Here is an 18,176-nt window from a genome sequence, read left to right as displayed (position 1 = left end):
TAGGACAAGCCAATATAAAACCACCATTAGATTCAGAACTAGATCGGTTATGTAACTTTTATTGTTCCAAGTGTTTTTAATCACAGAAATATTGAACTTACGGAGAAAAGCGATGTTTGGCTTGTTACATTTGCGGACTTGAGGCTCAATTTTAATTTTCTCACACCAAAGGATTTTCAGCGGTTCAAAAGATTAAAAATTGTTTTATATTTCCAAATTAAGCCTATCCCAGAGGTGTACGTAACATAGGGTCTTTAAGATTTGAAGCATGTTTGATGTTTCTGGTCGGTACATTATATTAAGCTGATCAGTCATAAATTACTTTCCATACATAAATCAAGTGTCTTATGTTGCTGAGTGAAACCACTATAATATTTATGAAAATAAGGGGGGCTTTTTGTTTCATTCCTCATCTACACACGAGCAATTCTGTGCAACTTTCATTACATTATGAATAAAATATAAACATTTTTACTTTTATAACTTTAATAAATAAATAATATTAACATTTTGTTACTAAACATCAGTATATGTATATTAAACTGAAAATGCACATTCATTTGTATATTTTTCAGTAAAGTATAAATGATGTTCTGGCCTTGGGATAGCATAGGGGTTTTGAGCCCTACTCATGTTAATTTCTGCTCGTTTTGAGTTTGACTCAGTTATTTATTGTAATTTCTGTTCGTTTTGGGTTTCATTTATTTATCGATGCTGATTTGTGGTAGTTTCACACTTGGTAGATTATTTTATTTTTGCTCATTTTTGATTTAATGGGGTTCTTCGCTTTTCTTTGAAAAGCTTATTTTGTGGAAAAGGTTTTTTTTTTAATTAATTTCTGTTCGTTTTATATTGACATAGTCTTTTCAGGGGAAAAGAAAATAATTCTTTAAATCTTTTAGTTTTTTTTTAAGACTTTATAGTTTGGCTTGTTATTTGTATGCTGGGGAAAAATTTTCAGCAATTTTTAACAACATACACCCTTTTACAAAATTAGGGCACAAATAATAGTGTTTAATCTAGTTTCACACCTCCTCTAGTTCACCTGAAATAGAAAACTTAAGACGATTCACAAAAAAATCTGTTTACTTTCTTTGATAGCTTGGATACCCTTACGCTATTTTGATATGGTAAAATTCTAAGAGCAGAAGTAGCCCCGAAAGTTTGAACATAATACCCTCAGTCTTTCTTGGGATACTGCTGAGATGCCTTATTGGGAATTAACATTAACACAGTACATTTTGATTTAATCTTAAGGCAACATTTAGTTTTAAAACATAATAGGCAACTGGGAGGATGGGCGTGGGAGGGGGACTAGTTGCCCTCCAATCATTTTTGACTATTAGCCCTTTCTATTTTCAATCGAATGAATCCTTTTCGAAGTTCCTAAGACCACTCCTTCGATAGGAAGTGCCCTGTTCTAAACACAAAAAAGAAAAAAAAATAATAATATATTGTTCCTACATCGATGTTTACTATAAAAATGTCAAGCCTTCCAATAACTTTCGACTATTAAAAAGGGCACTAGGCCTTTCAATTTCCAATCAAATGAGCCCTTTTTGAGTTTATACAACAACCCTTTCTATAAACACTATATATGCCCCAGGGGCACAAATTACAACCCTTGCCCTGAGCGCAATGAGGGGGTTGTCATCCTCAAAGACGTAATTTCAAGAACTTTCAACTACGTTAAACAAAATGGCTATCTAAAAATTTTGATTGGATGTGTTTGGGGAAATGGTGGGCGTGAGAGGGGCGTTAGTTGCTCTCCATTCACTTTCATCTATTAAAAAAGACACTAGCCCTTTTAATTTCCAATTGAATGAGTTCTTTTGAAGTTTGTACGACAACACTTTAAATAAAAACCTTATATGCCCCCAGGGCATAACTTACAACCCTTGCCCAGAGGGGTAGGGGGGAGGGTTGTCATTCTCAAAGACCTAATTTCCAGAACTTTAAACTACGTTGAAGAAAATTGCTGTCCCAAAATTTTGATTGGATGTGTTTGGGGAAATGGTAAGCGTGGGAGGAGGGTTAGTTGCCCTCCAATCACTTCCGACTATTGAAAAGGGCACTAGCCCTTTCAATTTCCAATCGAATGAGCCATTTTTGTAGTTTCTACTACAACGCTTTCTATAGAAACCTTATATGCCCAAGGGCGCAACTTACAACCCTTGACCTGAGGGCTGAGAGGCGCTTGTCATCCTCAAAGACATAAATTTCTGGACCTTTCAACTACGTTGAATAAATGGCTATCTCAAAATTTTGATTGGATGTGTTTGGGGAAAAGTGGGCGTGAGAGGGGGGTTACTTGCCATCCAATCACTTTCGACTATTAGAAAGGGCACTAGCCTTTTCAATTTCCAATCGAATGATTCCTTTTTGAAGTTTCTACGACAAGGCTTTCTATAAAAAAAAACTTATACACCCCAAGGGCATAACATACAACCCTTGCCCTGAGGGCTGTGGGGGAAGTATCACCCTCAAAAACATTATTTCCAGAATTTTTAACTACGTCGAACAAAATGGCTATCTCAAAATTTTTTATGGATGTGTTTGGGGAAATGGTGGGTGCGAGAGGGGTCTTAGTTATCCTCCAATCACTTTCTACTATTAAAAAGGGCACAAGCCCTTCTAATTTCCCATCGAATGAGCCCTTTTTGAAGTTTCTACGACATCAATGTCTATAATAATCTTATTTGCCCCCAGGGCATAACTTACAGCTTTTACCCCGAGGGCTCTGAAGGGGGTTGTCATTCTCAAAGACTGAAGTTATAGAACTTTCAACTACGTTGAAGAAAATTGCTATCTCAAAATTTTGATTCGATGTGTTTTGGGAAATGGTGGGCGTGAAAGGGGGGTTAGTTGCCCTTAAATCACTTTCGACTAAAAAGAAAGGGCACTAGCCCTTTGAATTTCCAATCGAATAAGCCCTTTTTAAAATTTCTACGACAAAACTTTCAATAAAAACCTTATATGTCCCCAGGGCATAGCTTACAGCCCTTCCCTGATGGCTGTGGGGGGAGTGTCATCCTAAAAGATATAATTTCCTGACCTTTCAACTATCAAGGAGGCACACTTGTGCCTCTATAAAGAGGCGACCCACCACAATGTTAAGCGATTTCAGGTCCTAGAGGTCGCAGAGAGACGGCGGTGATCGCATATTGTAGTCCAAGCTCAAACTAAGAAACTAGCAAAATTTCATCCTCCTCCGACTTTATCTTCATGGGGTAAACTGGGCCGGAAGTTTCGACCCTCCCACCACAGCCCCCCTTTAACGTTGTCCGATTGGGCTCAAATTTAGAGGTTAAGCTTTCCTAGAGCCCGGGAGCTTATCCTCGAAATTTCAGCTCAATCCAATCATTCTTTCCCTGTTTTCAAAAAACCAAATATAGCCACTTAAAATTCATCATCATCATTTCTTTTTTTTTCTTATCCACGCCTACAGGCCACAGTTGGCAACTGATCCGGGTGAATGAGGACTCATTCGAAGCAGAATTCGACCTGTTAGGGCCTTTTGATATTTTCAGACCGAAAAAATTATCCCCCGAATTTAGAGGATAAGCTTTCCTGGGGCCTGGGAGCTTATCCTCGAAATTTCAGCTCAATCTGATCACTCCTTCCCTGTTTTCCAAAAACCAAATATCAAGTTTTGTGGGAATTTGCTTTGCGAAAATAGATTCCATTTACTAAAAAACAATTACAATTGTGTGTCATTAGTCCAGCGGTTGATACCTTAGACTGTCAGGTGGAAAACCCGGGTTCGATTCACTGTCAGAGCAAATTTTTTATATACTGAATTTAAACTTTAAAAAAGAAAAAGTTTCTTTTTTAAATTATTTGAAAAAAACTACGTTTTCTAAAGATTTAAAGAAGCTGAGTTACAAGGTCGACCCTTAACACGTACAGGGATTAGGAGGCACAGTTGGGGGGCTGTTAAAGAGGCTGAGTCACAAGTTCGAACCTCAAAACGTACAGGGATTAGGAGGCACCCTGTACGACGTGATTTGAGTATTCAGGATTTAAAAGCCTTAACACAAGAATTTTCAAGATCGGAGGGTTTGGGGGGGCGGCAGCCCCCAACTTTAACTCCTGACACGATCAGCTAACAGTTAGTCAAGCAATAATAAGTAATAAACTGTACAAAAACGTGCAGAAATTATTTGAAAAAAACTACGTTTTCTAAAGAGTTAAAGAGGCTGAGTTACAAGGTCGAACCTTAAAACGTACAGGGATTAGGAGGCACAGTTGGGGGGCTGCCGCCCCCAAACCCCGCTTTCGCAGCCTTTAAATAAAAAAAAATGTTTTTTAAACTGAAAGTAAGGAGCGACATTAAATCTTAAAACGAACAGAAATTATTCCGTATATGAAAGAGGCTGTGCCCTCCTCAACGCCTCGCTCTTTACGCTAAAGTTTGACTCTGTCTCACAACTTTATTTTTTAAAACAATAAAAAACTTTAGCGAAAAGAGCGAGGCGTTGAGGAGGGCACAGTCTCTTTCATATACAGAATAATTTCTGTTCGTTTTAAGATTTAATGTCGCTCCTTACTTTCAGTTTAAAAAACTTTTTTTTTATTTAAAGGCTGCGAAAGCGAGAGTTTTGGGGCGGCAGCCCCCAACTGTGCCTCCTAATCCCTGTACGTTTTAAGGTTCGACCTTGTAACTCAGCCTCTTTAACTCTTTAGAAAACGTAGTTTTTTTCAAATAATTTTGAATAGAATGGCTATCTCAACATTTTGATTGGATGTGTTTGGATAAATGGTGGGCATGGAAGGGGTGTTAGCTGCCTTCTAATCACTTTCGACTATTAAAAAGGGCACTAGCCCTTTGAATTTCCAATCGAATGAGCCCTTTTTCAATTTTCTACGACAAAGCTTTCTATAAAAACCTTATATGCCCCCAGGGCATAACTTACAACACTTACCCTTAGGGCTGTGGGGGGAGTGTAATCCTCAAAGATATAATTTCCTGACCTTTCAACTACTTTGAATCGAATGGCTATCTCAACATTTTGATTGGATGTGTCGTGATAAATGGTGGGCGTGGAAGGGGTGTTAGTTGCCTTCCAATTACTTTCGACTATTAAAAAGGACACTAGCCATTTCAGTTTCCAATCAAATGAGCCCTTTTTGAAGTTTCTACGACAACACTTTCTGTAAAAAAAAACTTATATGCCTCCAGGAGATAACTTACAACCCATGCCCTGAGGGATGGGGGTTGTCACCCTCAAAGCCCTAATTTCCAGAACTTTCAACTACGTTGAACAAAATGGCTATCTCAAAATTTAGATTGGAAGTTTTTGGGGAAAAGATGGGCGTGAGAGGGGGGTTAGTTGCCCTCCAACCACTTTCGACTATTAAAGAGGGGACTAGCCCTTTTAATTTCCAATCAAACGAATCTTTTTTGAAGTTTCTACGACAACACTTTATATAAAACCTTATATGCCCCCAGGGGATAACTTACAACCCTTGCCCTGAGGGCTGTGGGGTAGTGTCCTCCTCGAAAACATAATTTCTATCAACTACGGAAATCAACTACGCTGAACAAAATGGCTATCAAAAAATTTGATTGGATATGCTTAGGGAAATGGTGGGTGTGGAAGGGGTGTTAGTTGCCTTCCAATCACTTTCGACTATTAAAAAGGGCACAAGCCACTCTAATTTCCAATCGAATGAGCCCTTTTCGAAGTTTCTACGACAACTCCTTCGATACGAAGTGCCCTGGTCTAAGACTAAGAACCAAAAATAAATAATACATTGTGCCAACATCGTTATTTACTTAGGCAGCGCTATTGCGCTGCCTATGAAAAAAAAAATCCTAGAAAACACCTGGTAAAGTAGGTACTTTTCAATAGTTCTATGAGGGTTTGGCAGAGCTACTTGAGATTGGAAGAAAGCAAACTATGGAGTCTTTCTTCTTCTTGTTCTTCTATTTCACAGCAAGACACCACGCACAAAACTATTCGCCTTCTTCTCTGAGTGTTTAGCTAATCGGGTTGTATGATAATGATAAGGCATATTTTGAAAATACGTCAATGCTGCGCTTTCTTTGGTCTGATAATAGATAAAACAAATTGTATTAGTTTATTTCTTATGTAAGAAGTAACCTCCAGAATCTACAAGGTAATTGTCATAATTTTTTTCTTGTTAAAACCGTTAATTTTTTGAGTGTCCATGAATCAATATAGGCCCTATTTGTCTTGAAATAACAAACCTTTGTGCTCTGAGCCATCTGGGGCCATGACTCAAAATTGGGTTTTAAAATTCTAGGCCCTTAGGCAAAACCCCAGTAATTAGAGGGAAGGTGCCCAATGGATATTCCTAAAAAAATTACATTCTATAGAATGTAAAAATAATATCCAACTACACTTAGTATCAAGATAAAATATCATGCTAGACAGATAATAACATTTTTAAGACTCTTACATCTTTACCTACGTAGCTGAACTTTTTACAGGTTTTATAATAAATAGAATATTTATCTAGTTGGATAATAACAGGGGTCAGTATTTTGGATATACATGCAACAAGATGGGTAAGACGATTGTCTAATCAGCTAGGGGTTTACTTCCAACATCCCAGGGAAGTATTTTATGTTAGGCACAATAAGAATATACAAATAGGTGGATAATAATTTCGCTTAGTCTTTCTGATATATATCCAAATAGGCAGATAAGAAGATTCTCTAAGCAATTTATGGATAATATCCAACTAGCCTGATAATTCATTTCTCTTAGGCACAGCATGAACATCTAACTAGATGGATAATACCAAGTCTTAACCCTCCTGATATATATCCAACTAGGAGGATAAGTAAATTCCATTAGGCTATGCAGTTTTGGGATAATATCCAACTAGCCAGATAAGTTGTTTCTCTTAGACACAGCAAGAATATCTAACTAAGTGGATAATGCTGAGTCTTAGATCTTCTGATATATATTTAACTAGGCAGGAGATTACTTAACTAGCCTACCTAGTTTGATTAATATCAGAAGGGCTAGGATAAAGTATTATCCACGAAGTTAGATGTTCATTCTATGTCTAAGAGAAAAAATTGTCTAACTAGTTGGATATAATCACTAGTTTGTATGAAGAATTTACGTATCTGTTTAGTTGGATATTTATATATCGGAATCAATAAGTAAAAATTTGGTACATCTAATTAGAGATGCTAACTTGTATCTAGCTCTCTATTGCATTTGACTGTCAAGATAAAACTATTTTTCTTTAGAATTTTAATTATTTTACAAGTTGGATAATTTCTTATTTGCTTAAAAGGATTTTTCAGATAGCTAACTAGTTGGATAATTTTGGCAATAACTAAGTATGGTTGGATATTATTTTTACATTCTATAGAATAGAAATTTTTAGATATTATCCATTGGGTATACTCCCGTAATTAGACAATAGGGTATTTCTATTAAACAGTAGGGTATTTCTGATCTAAAGATGGATGCTGGGTTTCTAGTCTAGGAGATTGTGTTGAAAGTCTTAGATAGGCTAGGCCTAGGCTAGTTAGGTTTGATGATAGGCTAGGCTAGTTTGGATAGCCTTGACTTGTTGGGTTTTTCTGGATGTGCTAAAATCTTGGAAAAGTTCTGCTTTGGCAAAGCTAGGCTAATTAACATTAGAATCTCCATTGATTTCCCTTCCAAAATATGAAATTGCTGCCATCATAATTGTGTCCCAGCCCCCCCCCCCTTATTAAGGCAATGTATAGCTTTGGGTAAATATTTACCAAATCATATTATTGAGTAACAACTAAAGTGATTATACCATTCAATGCATTTTGGTCAATATATACCAAATCATATTATTAAGTTAGGACTAATGTGAATACACCATTTGATGCCTTTTTTTATGCTGATTACAAATATAATAAGTATTTCTATCGCAAATGAATTTCAGCCCCCCCACCCTATATATGCCAATTCAGGGTTAGGTTAGGTATAGCCTATATAAGGGGGGGGGGCGGGGCTGTAATTAATTTACGATAGAAATGATTAGGCCTATTATATTCTTAATCAGCATAAAAAAAGGCATCAAATGGTGTATTCACTTTATTTGAAACTCAATAATATGATTTGGTATATATTGACCTGCCTTTTTATGCTGATTAAATTATAATAATCATTTCTATTGGAAATGAATTTTAGCCCCCCCCCCCCTTATATATGCCAATTCAGGGTATATATTTCTACATTAGGGGGGGCAAATTTTATTTCTGATGTAAATGGGAGGTAAGTTTAAACTGTACCCCCACCCCCCCTAATGTAGAAATATATACCCTGAATTGGCATATATAGGTGGGGGGGGGGGGCTAAAATTCATTTCCAATAGAAATGATTATTATATTTGTAATCAGCATAAAAAAAGGCATCAAATGGTACATTCACTTTAGTTGTTACTCAATAATATGACTTGGTAAATATTTACCTAGCTTTGATTATATACAAGAGTTTTTCAGGTATAAGCATAAAATTAGGGCTATTGAGAAGGAAACAATTAAAAAAGCAAATCTACAGAAAAGTTACAGTTGGCAAATTGTGAAAACAATTCTACTATTCTTTATCCCCCTAATGTGCACATTTATTGTCTAACTTATATTTTCCATTTATTTTTCTGTTTCTTGATTTTGTCAGTATTGATCATGGGTGCCCATAAAGCTCCAACCCCCCCCCCCCCCCCTCCCCCTGCTGTCTGAATGATGCTGCCATGTATTTTTATATTTTTGTTTTGAGATTCCTATTATACAACTAGACTCCAGCAACATACCAATAAGGGAAGGTTGGTGGCAGCAGGGGCAAAAGTAGCAGTAGTGGCCACCGGCATAATCATTGTTGACTAAACTTTTGTTTTGATCAGTCTTTCTCAAATACCAGCTTTAATTTAAATCAGATTTGGGCCTATTCACAAGTTTGAAACTTCACAAGTTGATGGCTGGACACTGGTGTTCTTCATTATTCATCAAGAGAAGTAGAAATCTGGTAGAAACAAAATGTCTGTGGCATTTAAGAACCCTTGCATAATAGTTGAAATATCTAACAGCTATGTATTCCTTACTGAATAAATTGTCAAAATTAGTAGTTTTTTTTTTCATTGAACAACCATCACCATCAAGAAGAACTGTAATCTTTTACATCACAGCTGGGTTGGTAGGAAAATCTTTCCCCTTGGCTTTCATACCATCAAACATCCATAAGGGATTTGTAAGGTATATCTCCTTACAATCCAGATTGTTTTGATAATGAACTTCTGTGCTCTTAAATAAAGACCAACCAAATGTTTTTTAGCCCATGAAGATGGTGGCCAATTGCCAAGCTCATCAGAGGTTCTAACTCCAACTCCACTCCAATCCCCATCCTCTTACCTAATGTTTTCAGAAAGCCCTGTGATGTTGCAGCCACTGTGAACTAGGATAGTCACACCTGAACAAGTACAACCATATCCCAGCACCACCAAGAAAATTAAAATGCTTTAAGGAAGAAAGGAGGGCAGAACAAAAATTCTCACTGATATATCAGTGAAAGTCAAGATTGAAGCCGCCTTTGCTAGAAGGAAGTTAAACAAGGGATGGATTAGAAATAATTGAAGCAAGAAAAACAAAGAAGCAGGCTATGAAGAGATTTGGTGAGAAGACAGTACTGAGGGTGAAAATGAAACTGAAAAGGTTCAGACAGTTACTGTTGATGACAGCTCAGACAGTTCTCTTGGGTAAGATAGTGAAAGGGAACGTGAACTTAGTTTTGATTTGGGTTATAGTTGGCAACTTTGTAAAAGTCATCCATGAGGGCCATTATGGAGAAGGTAAAACCTACTGCAGATGTCAGCATGACAACTATGAATGGTAGGAGAGGTAACGCGTGAAAGTGGCTGGAACAGTCAGATCATATCTACTACATGAAAGAGGATTTAGGGTAAAAACCCCAATACCTGTACAGTGTGTGGTCATTGACAAATGTTTTGACTAAAATACATCTACCCTAAACAAGGACAGCAGGTTCTTAATCTTGGACCTGATACAGATATTTAGGATTGGCTGTCTACAATCTTATATAGCCGAACCTATTTAAATATGGTTACTCTTTTTCACAACACATGTCAGTGATTGAATCTGTCCATGATTGAGATACATCAATTTTAAGATCCTTTGTTCAAGATTGGGCAGAAGCCTATTGTCCAAGATTAGACTCAAGCTAAAAATTTGCAATTACAATTACGTCTGGATAATGACCTTTATGTTATAGATTGAAAGGTCTTTGTAGCTGTCAAGGTTGTTTGCAGTATTTTGTAGAGGTATCTTATCTCCCCTAGATTGGTGATAATTAGAAATTATATTAAAAACAGGTTTTCAACTGTAACTAAGGGACATTAAAACTTTAAACAAACATACATTATTCCATATAAATAAAAAAAAAGTTGGGCAGCATTGTTTCTAAATTAAATTTTAATCAGAAACAAACAAAAATTAATTTAAAAAAAAACAAAGTTTTTCCATGGGAAGTAACAAGCAAAGTTGAAACTTAAAAGGGACAGAAATTATTACCTCACAGCCTATTTAATATATATCAATAAAATTGGTACAAATAAACCAACTCTTTTTCACAACACATGTCAGTGATTGAATCTGTCCATGATTGAGATACATCAATTTTAAGATCCTTTGTTCAAGATTGGGCAGAAGCCTATTGTCCAAGATTAGACTCAAGCTTTAGGATTTCCCTATGCTTTTAGGATTATAAAAACTAGCACTTTCCCATAAAGAAAGAAAAACGAGCAAAAATGGGGTTTTTTATAGGCCAAATGAAAGTACTAAAAAAAAAAACCCAACAAAGCAAACATTTTGAGAGGACAAACGCCTCTCTTCTTCAGCACAAAACAAAATAATGTATCCAAAAACAAACACAGAAAGTCAATATGAAAAGAACCAAAAAAACAAAAAATTAAAAGATGAATAAAATTCAATAAAAGCCAAAAATTAAAAGAATTAAAACCAAATACCTAACAACCATAAAAGCGAGTCATTTGCCAATATCTGCAATTTGCACAAAATCCAAAAAATTATGAAATGCCATCAATGGATACTAGCAAACAACTGAGAGAGAAAAGAAAACAATTCATTCACTCAAAAAACAAAACGAACCAGCAATTAAAAAACACAAAATAATATAGGAGTTTTGGTACAGTAAAATGCAAACCAATTAAGGAGACTTTACAGAATAAAAATATTATCAATCCCTTTCAAGATAAAGCAACAATCCATTTTAAAATTGTTGTTTTATTTTTTTATGTTTAATCTGGTATCACTTCTGCACAATGGCTCAGTTCAATTGACTGGCTTTTGTTTTTGTTCTGAAAAGGACATGTCATGATTTCTTTGTACACAAGTTTGAAGAAAAGCCATCTTGATAGTATTAGGACTGTATATTAGCTTTAGAATTTATATCATAGATTGAAATTCACTGTTGTATGGAGATAAATAATCGGATTTCCAGAGTTCATATAATGTCTTATTTGATCTTCATTTCAAGTAATAGTAAAGCAATCCAGTATTTCTGTATGCTGTTCAATTACTTTGCAGTTATTGAAAAAAATTTAATTTTACATTTATATTTTTAAGGTAATTTTAATTGTATACTAAAAGTTACTAATGTCACAACTGGTGTAAGACTATGAAAAACTTATAGATTATTTTGTTTTTTTGTCAGGCTACATGCTCACTGTTGACTCCTAAATCAATATTCTTGTTTTTTATACTTGACTTTTGTGTTTTCAGTAAAGTGCTAGCTTTTCATAATCCTAAAAGCATAGGGAAACATAATTAGTAGGTTTATTTGTACCAGTTTTATTGATATCTATTAGATAGGCTGTGAAGTAGTAAGTTTTTCTGTTTTAAGTTTCAACTTTGCTCTTTACTTCTCTTGGAAAACTTTGTTTTTTAAAATTAATCTTTGTTACAACTAGGCCTCTACTATTAACGGTTGTGCATTTAAAATAGTTACCATTGGATACGGGTGAAATATTCAAACTAATGAAATACTTATTAAGAAAATTTAGACAGATATAGTAGCGAAAAATTGGTTATCCTGAAGGTACCGGTATAATAGATATAACTATTGAGATGGTGTCAATGTGAAAAGAACCATGTGAAAAGTCAATGTGAAAAGAATAAAAAAAACAAAAATTTAAAAGATGAATAAAATTCAATAAAAGCCAAAAATTAAAAGAATTAAAACCAAATACCTAACAACCATAAAAGCGAGTTATTTGCCAATATCCGTGATTTGCACAAAATGCCAAAAAATTATGAACTGCCATCGACGGATACTAGCAAACAACTGAGAGAGAAAAGAAAACAATTCATTCACTCAAAAAACAAAACAAACCAGCAATTAAATAAGTTGGAAAACTATGTCATCTGGCTTTGGATTTTAATTATTGCATTTCTTGCAGACACCCTTTGAGACCTAAGGGGTTGTTCATGTGTTTGATTATATGACTGGGAAAGTGGTTCAAGGTTTATTTCAGGGATTACTAAAGTATTGGCTTCTCTTTTATGTGATGTCAGGCCAATGTGGTTTAAGAGATTATCTACTAGCACTTTACTGAAAACACAAAATAATATAGGAGTTTTGGTACAGTAAAAAGCAAACCAATTAAGGAGACTTTACAGAATAAAAATATTATCAATTCCTTTTAGGATCAATCCCTTTCAAGATAAAGCAACAATCCATTTTAAAATTGTTGTTTTATTTTTTTATGTTTAATCTGGTATCACTTCTGCACAATGGCTCAGTTCAATTGACTGGCTTTTGTTTTTGTTCTGAAAAGGACATGTCATGATTTCTTTGTACACAAGTTTGAAGAAAAGCCATCTTGATAGTATTAGGACTGTATATTAGCTTTAGAATTTATATCATAGATTGAAATTCACTGTTGTATAGAGAGAAATAATCAGATTTCCAGAGTTCATATAATGTCTTATTTGATCTTCATTTCAAGTAATAGTAAATCAATCCAGTATTTCTGTATGCTGTTCAATTACTTTGCAGTTATTGAAAAAAATTTAATTTTACGTTTATGTTTTTAAGATAATTTTATTTATATTCTGAAAGTTGCTTATGCCACAACTGGCATAATACTAGAAAAAGCTTATAAAATTTGTCTATTGTTGTCAGCTTTCATATTCACTTCTAACTCGCATATCAATATTCCTGTGGTGTATACTTGACTTATGTGTTTTCAGTAAAGCGCTAGCTTTTCATAATCCTAAAAGCATAGGGATACATAATTATTTGGTTTATTTGTACTAATTTTATTGATATATATTAGATAGGCTGTGAAGTAGTAAGTTTTTCTGTTTTAAGTTTCAACTTTGCTCTTTACTTCTCTTGGAAAACTTTGTTTTTTAAAATTTATCTCTGTTACAATTAGGTCTCTACTATTAACTGTCTGTGCAATTAAAATAGTTACCATTGTGTATGGGTGAAATATTCAAACTATTGAAATACTTATTAAGAAAATTTAGACAGATTTAGTAGAGAAAAAATAATTATCCAGGTGGTACCGGTATAATAGATATAACTATTGAGATGGTGATTAGGGAGACCTGCATTTGTAGTTTCCTTCCCATTCATTTCTGTTGATGTCTGAAATAGGTCCCTAACCTGTAATTAGAGACCTCCTAGTCTGCTCCTAGCAGACTCCATTAATTGTCCTCAATGTTAAATTCATAATTTAACAGTAAGGCACATGAGAATTTTTATAACCTACTGTTTCAAGTGAAGCTGTTATGTCACAGAATCAAAACCTCAGTAATTATAAACACCTGCCTATTGCAAGGAATCAAGTAATATTGATTCTTTGCTATACCAGGGGATGGGTGCCCGAAGGCTGAATTTTAGGGGGGGGGGGCTTACCGGGTCTAATTGACACTTCCATTGCTGTATAATTGAAATCTCAAGTCAAAATATCACAGACAGCGTGATAGCACTGCCTAAGTAAAGAGCAACGTGGGCACAATATTTTTTTTTTTAGACCAGGGCACTTCTTATAGAAAGAAATGTCATAGGAACTCCAAATGAGCTCATGGAGGGCAACCAGCTCCCCCTCCCCCACGTCAATCACTTCCCCAAACCCATCCAATCAAAATTTTGTGATGCCATTTTGTTCAGTGCAGTTTAAAGGTTCAGAAATTATGACTTTGAGAATGACAGCCCCCCCTCCACAACCCTCAGAGCAAGGGTTGTAAGTTGTGCCCTGTGGGGATATAAAGTTTTTTTTTATAGAAAGGTTGGTTGTATAAACTTCAAAGGGGACTCATTTGATTGGCAATCAGAAGTTCTACTGGCGTTTTTAACAGTCAAAAGTGATTAGAGGTCATCCAGCCCCCCCCCCCCTCCCCGTACACCAATCATTTCCCCAAACACATTCAATCATAATGTTTTAGATAGCCCCTTTGTTCATTGTAGTTGAAAGATTCAGAAATTATGTCTTTGAGGATAACTCCCCCCCCCATATAGCCCTCAGGTCAAGGGTTGTAAGTTATGCCCTGGGGGCATATAAGGTTTTTGTAGAAAGGGTGGTTGTATAAACTTCAAAGAGGGCTCATTGGATTAGTAATCAGAAGTTATAGTGCTCCTTTTTAGAGTCAAAGTGATCAGAAGGCAAATAGTCCCCCCCCCCACACACACGTCATATTTTCCCAAAACTCATCTGATAGAAATTTTGAGATGACCATTTGTTGTTGTAGAAACTTTGAAAAGGGCTCAGTCGGTTGGTAACTGAAAGAGTGCCTTCTTTAATTATCAAGAGTGATTGGAGGGCAACCCCCCCCCCCACGTCCATCATTTCCCCAAACACTTCCAGTCAAAATTTTGAGATAGTTATTTTGTTTGACATAGTTTAAAAGTCCAGAAATTATGTCTTTGAGGATGAGAACCCCCTCACAGTCCTCAGGGCAAGGGTTATAAGGTATATCCCAAGGGCATTTAAGGTTTTTATGGAAACTGTGGTTGTGTAAACTTTAGAGAGGGCTCATTGGATTGGAAATCGGAAGTTGAAGAGCCATTTAACAGTCAAATTTTTTGGAGGGCAGCTATACCCCCCCCCCCCCTTCACGTCATATTTCCCCCAATGCACCCAAAGTATGTGGATAAGGGTTTTAAGTTATGCCCCAGGGGGATGTAAGGTTTTTATGAAGAGGTGGTCCTGTGAACTTCAGAGGAGGCTCATTTGATTGGAAATGCATAGTTCTAGTTCCATTTTAAGAGTCAGGCGTGATGGAGAGAAAATAGCCCCCCCCCCCTCTCCCTGATATCCTCTTTTCCCCAAACACATTCGATTGAAATTGTGAGACAGTCATTTTGTAACCAATAGATAAAAGGGAATGTAGCAATGTCTCTAATAAGCATATACAAGAAACATATAGGCAGACCTTGAACTAAACAGAATAAAGCTGTGAGCAGGAGAACTTTCAAAAAGGTGACAAAGCAATATCTCAAGAACAACTTATATTATTAAGTTAGATCTTAAAAAGTAAATTGTGGGGGATTTTGAACTAGCTAGAAGGCACTATGTGTATACTTTTAGTGCTACAACTACAGTTACTGTAACTAATGATGCTAAGAGTATTAAGGTGAAACTTCTTGGTAGTGTTTAGGTGGCATTCCAATTAAACAGAAAAACTGTATACATGCAGGTTTTCAAAAAGGCATATAATATCATAGGCAGCACCACTCTATTATAGCTAGAAATATCATTGAAACATTTAAAGAAGCTAATTCGATTCAAAATTAAACGTTCTGGGGTCCTTTCTAAGAGTAAAAAGAGATTGGAGGGCAATCAGCCTGTCTGTCAAGCCAATTTTTTTCCCAAACACATCTAGTCAAAATTTTGAGACAACTATATTGTTCAGCATAGCTTAATGGTCCAGCAACTATGTCTTTAGGGATATTGGGCATGTCAAACCCCCACGATTATGCCAAACTATGGATTCTTGTAGAAAAAAACCAAAAAGATATTATTTTTTTTCATGAAAATGACTTTGTTAATAAAAAACGAAAAAAAGACTTTTTCCACAAAACTAGCTTTTCAAAGAAAAGTAAAGAACTCCATTAAGCAAAAAATGGGCAGAAATGAAGTCAAGTAATCATCCAAGCGCAAGACTACCACAAATGTCTGTCAATAAATAAATGAACAGAAATTAGAATAAATAGCCGAGTCAAACTCAAAACAATCAAAAATTAACATGTACGGCTGATTAACCCCCATGCCTTCTCAAGACGAGAACACAATTTGCACTTTGCTGAAAACAAAATATGTTTAAATGTTTTCACTTTTTTACTTAAATAAGTAAAAAACTTTTTCTACCCATTTTATATTTTAAGGAATTGGTTTTAAGAATTGTTCTTGAGAAGGTATGGGGGTTGTCAGTCCTAGTAATGCTAATTTTTGCTCGTTTTGAGTTTGACTTGCCTATTTATTATAATTTCTGTTTGTTTTGAGTTTCATTTAATTGTTGACAGTGATTTGTGGTAGTTTTACGCTTAGAAGATTATTTGACTTTATTTCTGCCCATTTTTGGCTTAATAGAGGTCTTTACTTTCCTTTGAAAACTTATCCTGTGGAATATTTTTTAAATTAATACAATTATGTGACACGGTCATTTAGCCAGGGGCAGGGGGCGCCAGAACGCCCCCTGCCCCTGGCACGGCGTGACCCGTGACCCTGACACGGTCATTTAGCCACGGCAGCAGCAGAACGCTGCTGCCGTGGCCGTCAGCAGCGCACCCGCGGCTTTACGACACTTTGGCAGCAGTTGACCGGGCCTCTCGTTGGTGGTTTTCGATGCATCTGCTGGCGCAGGGCCAAGTTTGATATTCAATATTGGAAGTGCAGATTAGACCAGGTAAGCCCCCCCCCTCCCTAAAGTTCAGCTTATGAGTGCCCATGATATTGATTCAGTTTATGGGTACACAGGTTGAAACAAGAGTGACACATGTGGAATAGCCTACATAGTTTATGCTATATATTTGCACATTAGGGGAGCACAGGTTAGGGGTAAAATATAGCAGAATCATTTTAAAATTATGTTAGCCACAATTTTTCAGCATATTATAAAATAAGAATTGTTTTTGCAACATGTTTCCTTCTCAATAGCCCCAATCCAGTAAATATAGAACAGTTGAAATTACTTACTGAGGAATAAGGTGAGCAGGGTCTACCACTTAGTACCTTTTTTATGCTCTTTATGAATATAATAATTGCTTTACTCACGAATTCAATTTTAAGCCCTTTACAGATCCTTAAAGATAATACCTTTTTCTCTTATTTCAGATACTGCTTATATGCTTCTCTCTTGTTTAAACCAGTTTACCAATAAATAAATTGGGTTAACTGTGACAAAATTGAGCACCAGAAAACACATGGGAAATATATAATTTGGGGGTACTTACATATTATAATGACCACACTCAAGAAGTGAAATAAGGTTAATCATAATGAATATACCAAAATATGATGAAAATATAATACTTTCATAACAAAATTATGGAAACTACAGCAGAGAATTATGGAAAGCAGGCTGTTCAGAACACATTACATTAAATGCCTAACCTAGCCAAATCTATTTATTAGGCCTAAATATAAAAATATACCAGCATAGTAGTTTATATCACTCAGGCTAAGCTAATTATCTCTGAGTGCACACAGAGAAACTGGTTTGACAACAGATTAAGAACAACATTGTGGTTGCTATAATACACAAGTACCAATTTGGGCTATATATTTGCACATGAGGGGTTGGGGGTAAAGTATAGCAGAGCTGTAGTTGGGATGTATAAGCTACAATTATTCTACATATGATTAAGTAAGAATTGTTGTTTCTAACTTTTTTATATAGCTAAAATTGAGAGAAAAAGGAATCATGTTTGAAGGACAATAATGGGCTTAAAATTTAAGTTTCAAGTAAAGCAATTATTATGTTATTATGTTTGGAAAGATCATAAAAAGAGGGATTTAGTGTTATGTTCACCTTATTCATAGGTCAATAATTTAAAACGCTCCATATTTACCCCCAACCCTAGACTTATACCATTTGTAAGTTTTGTGAGTTTGCTATTAAGATATTTATGTTTAGTTCTCATAAACATTTGGTTCAAAATGCCAAATAAAAA

The 18,176-nt window shown here is 35.5% G+C and overlaps 1 protein-coding gene across 5 annotated transcripts in view; it reads left to right on the top strand.

The window, feature by feature from the left end:
• The first annotated feature begins 6,023 nt into the window (after positions 1-6,023).
• Positions 6,024-18,176, top strand: part of MRP (Multidrug-Resistance like Protein 1) — a 175,237-nt gene continuing 163,084 nt past the window's right edge. For 2 of the 5 annotated variants that reach the window (XM_089089428.1, XM_089089427.1), the window contains exon 1: positions 6,025-6,123. The gene's annotated coding sequence lies outside the window, so the exon portion shown is untranslated. Of the gene's footprint in view, positions 6,124-18,176 lie in introns of all 5 variants that reach the window. The other 3 variants (XM_089089426.1, XM_089089423.1, XM_089089429.1) reach the window with 2 other exon arrangements.

Source organism: Artemia sp. Qi Xiang Cuo, chromosome 5, assembly GCF_049724085.1.
Source record: "Artemia sp. Qi Xiang Cuo chromosome 5, ASM4972408v1, whole genome shotgun sequence".
Lineage (NCBI taxonomy): Eukaryota > Metazoa > Arthropoda > Branchiopoda > Anostraca > Artemiidae > Artemia > Artemia sp. Qi Xiang Cuo.
This window is presented reverse-complemented; position numbering and strand designations above follow the sequence as displayed.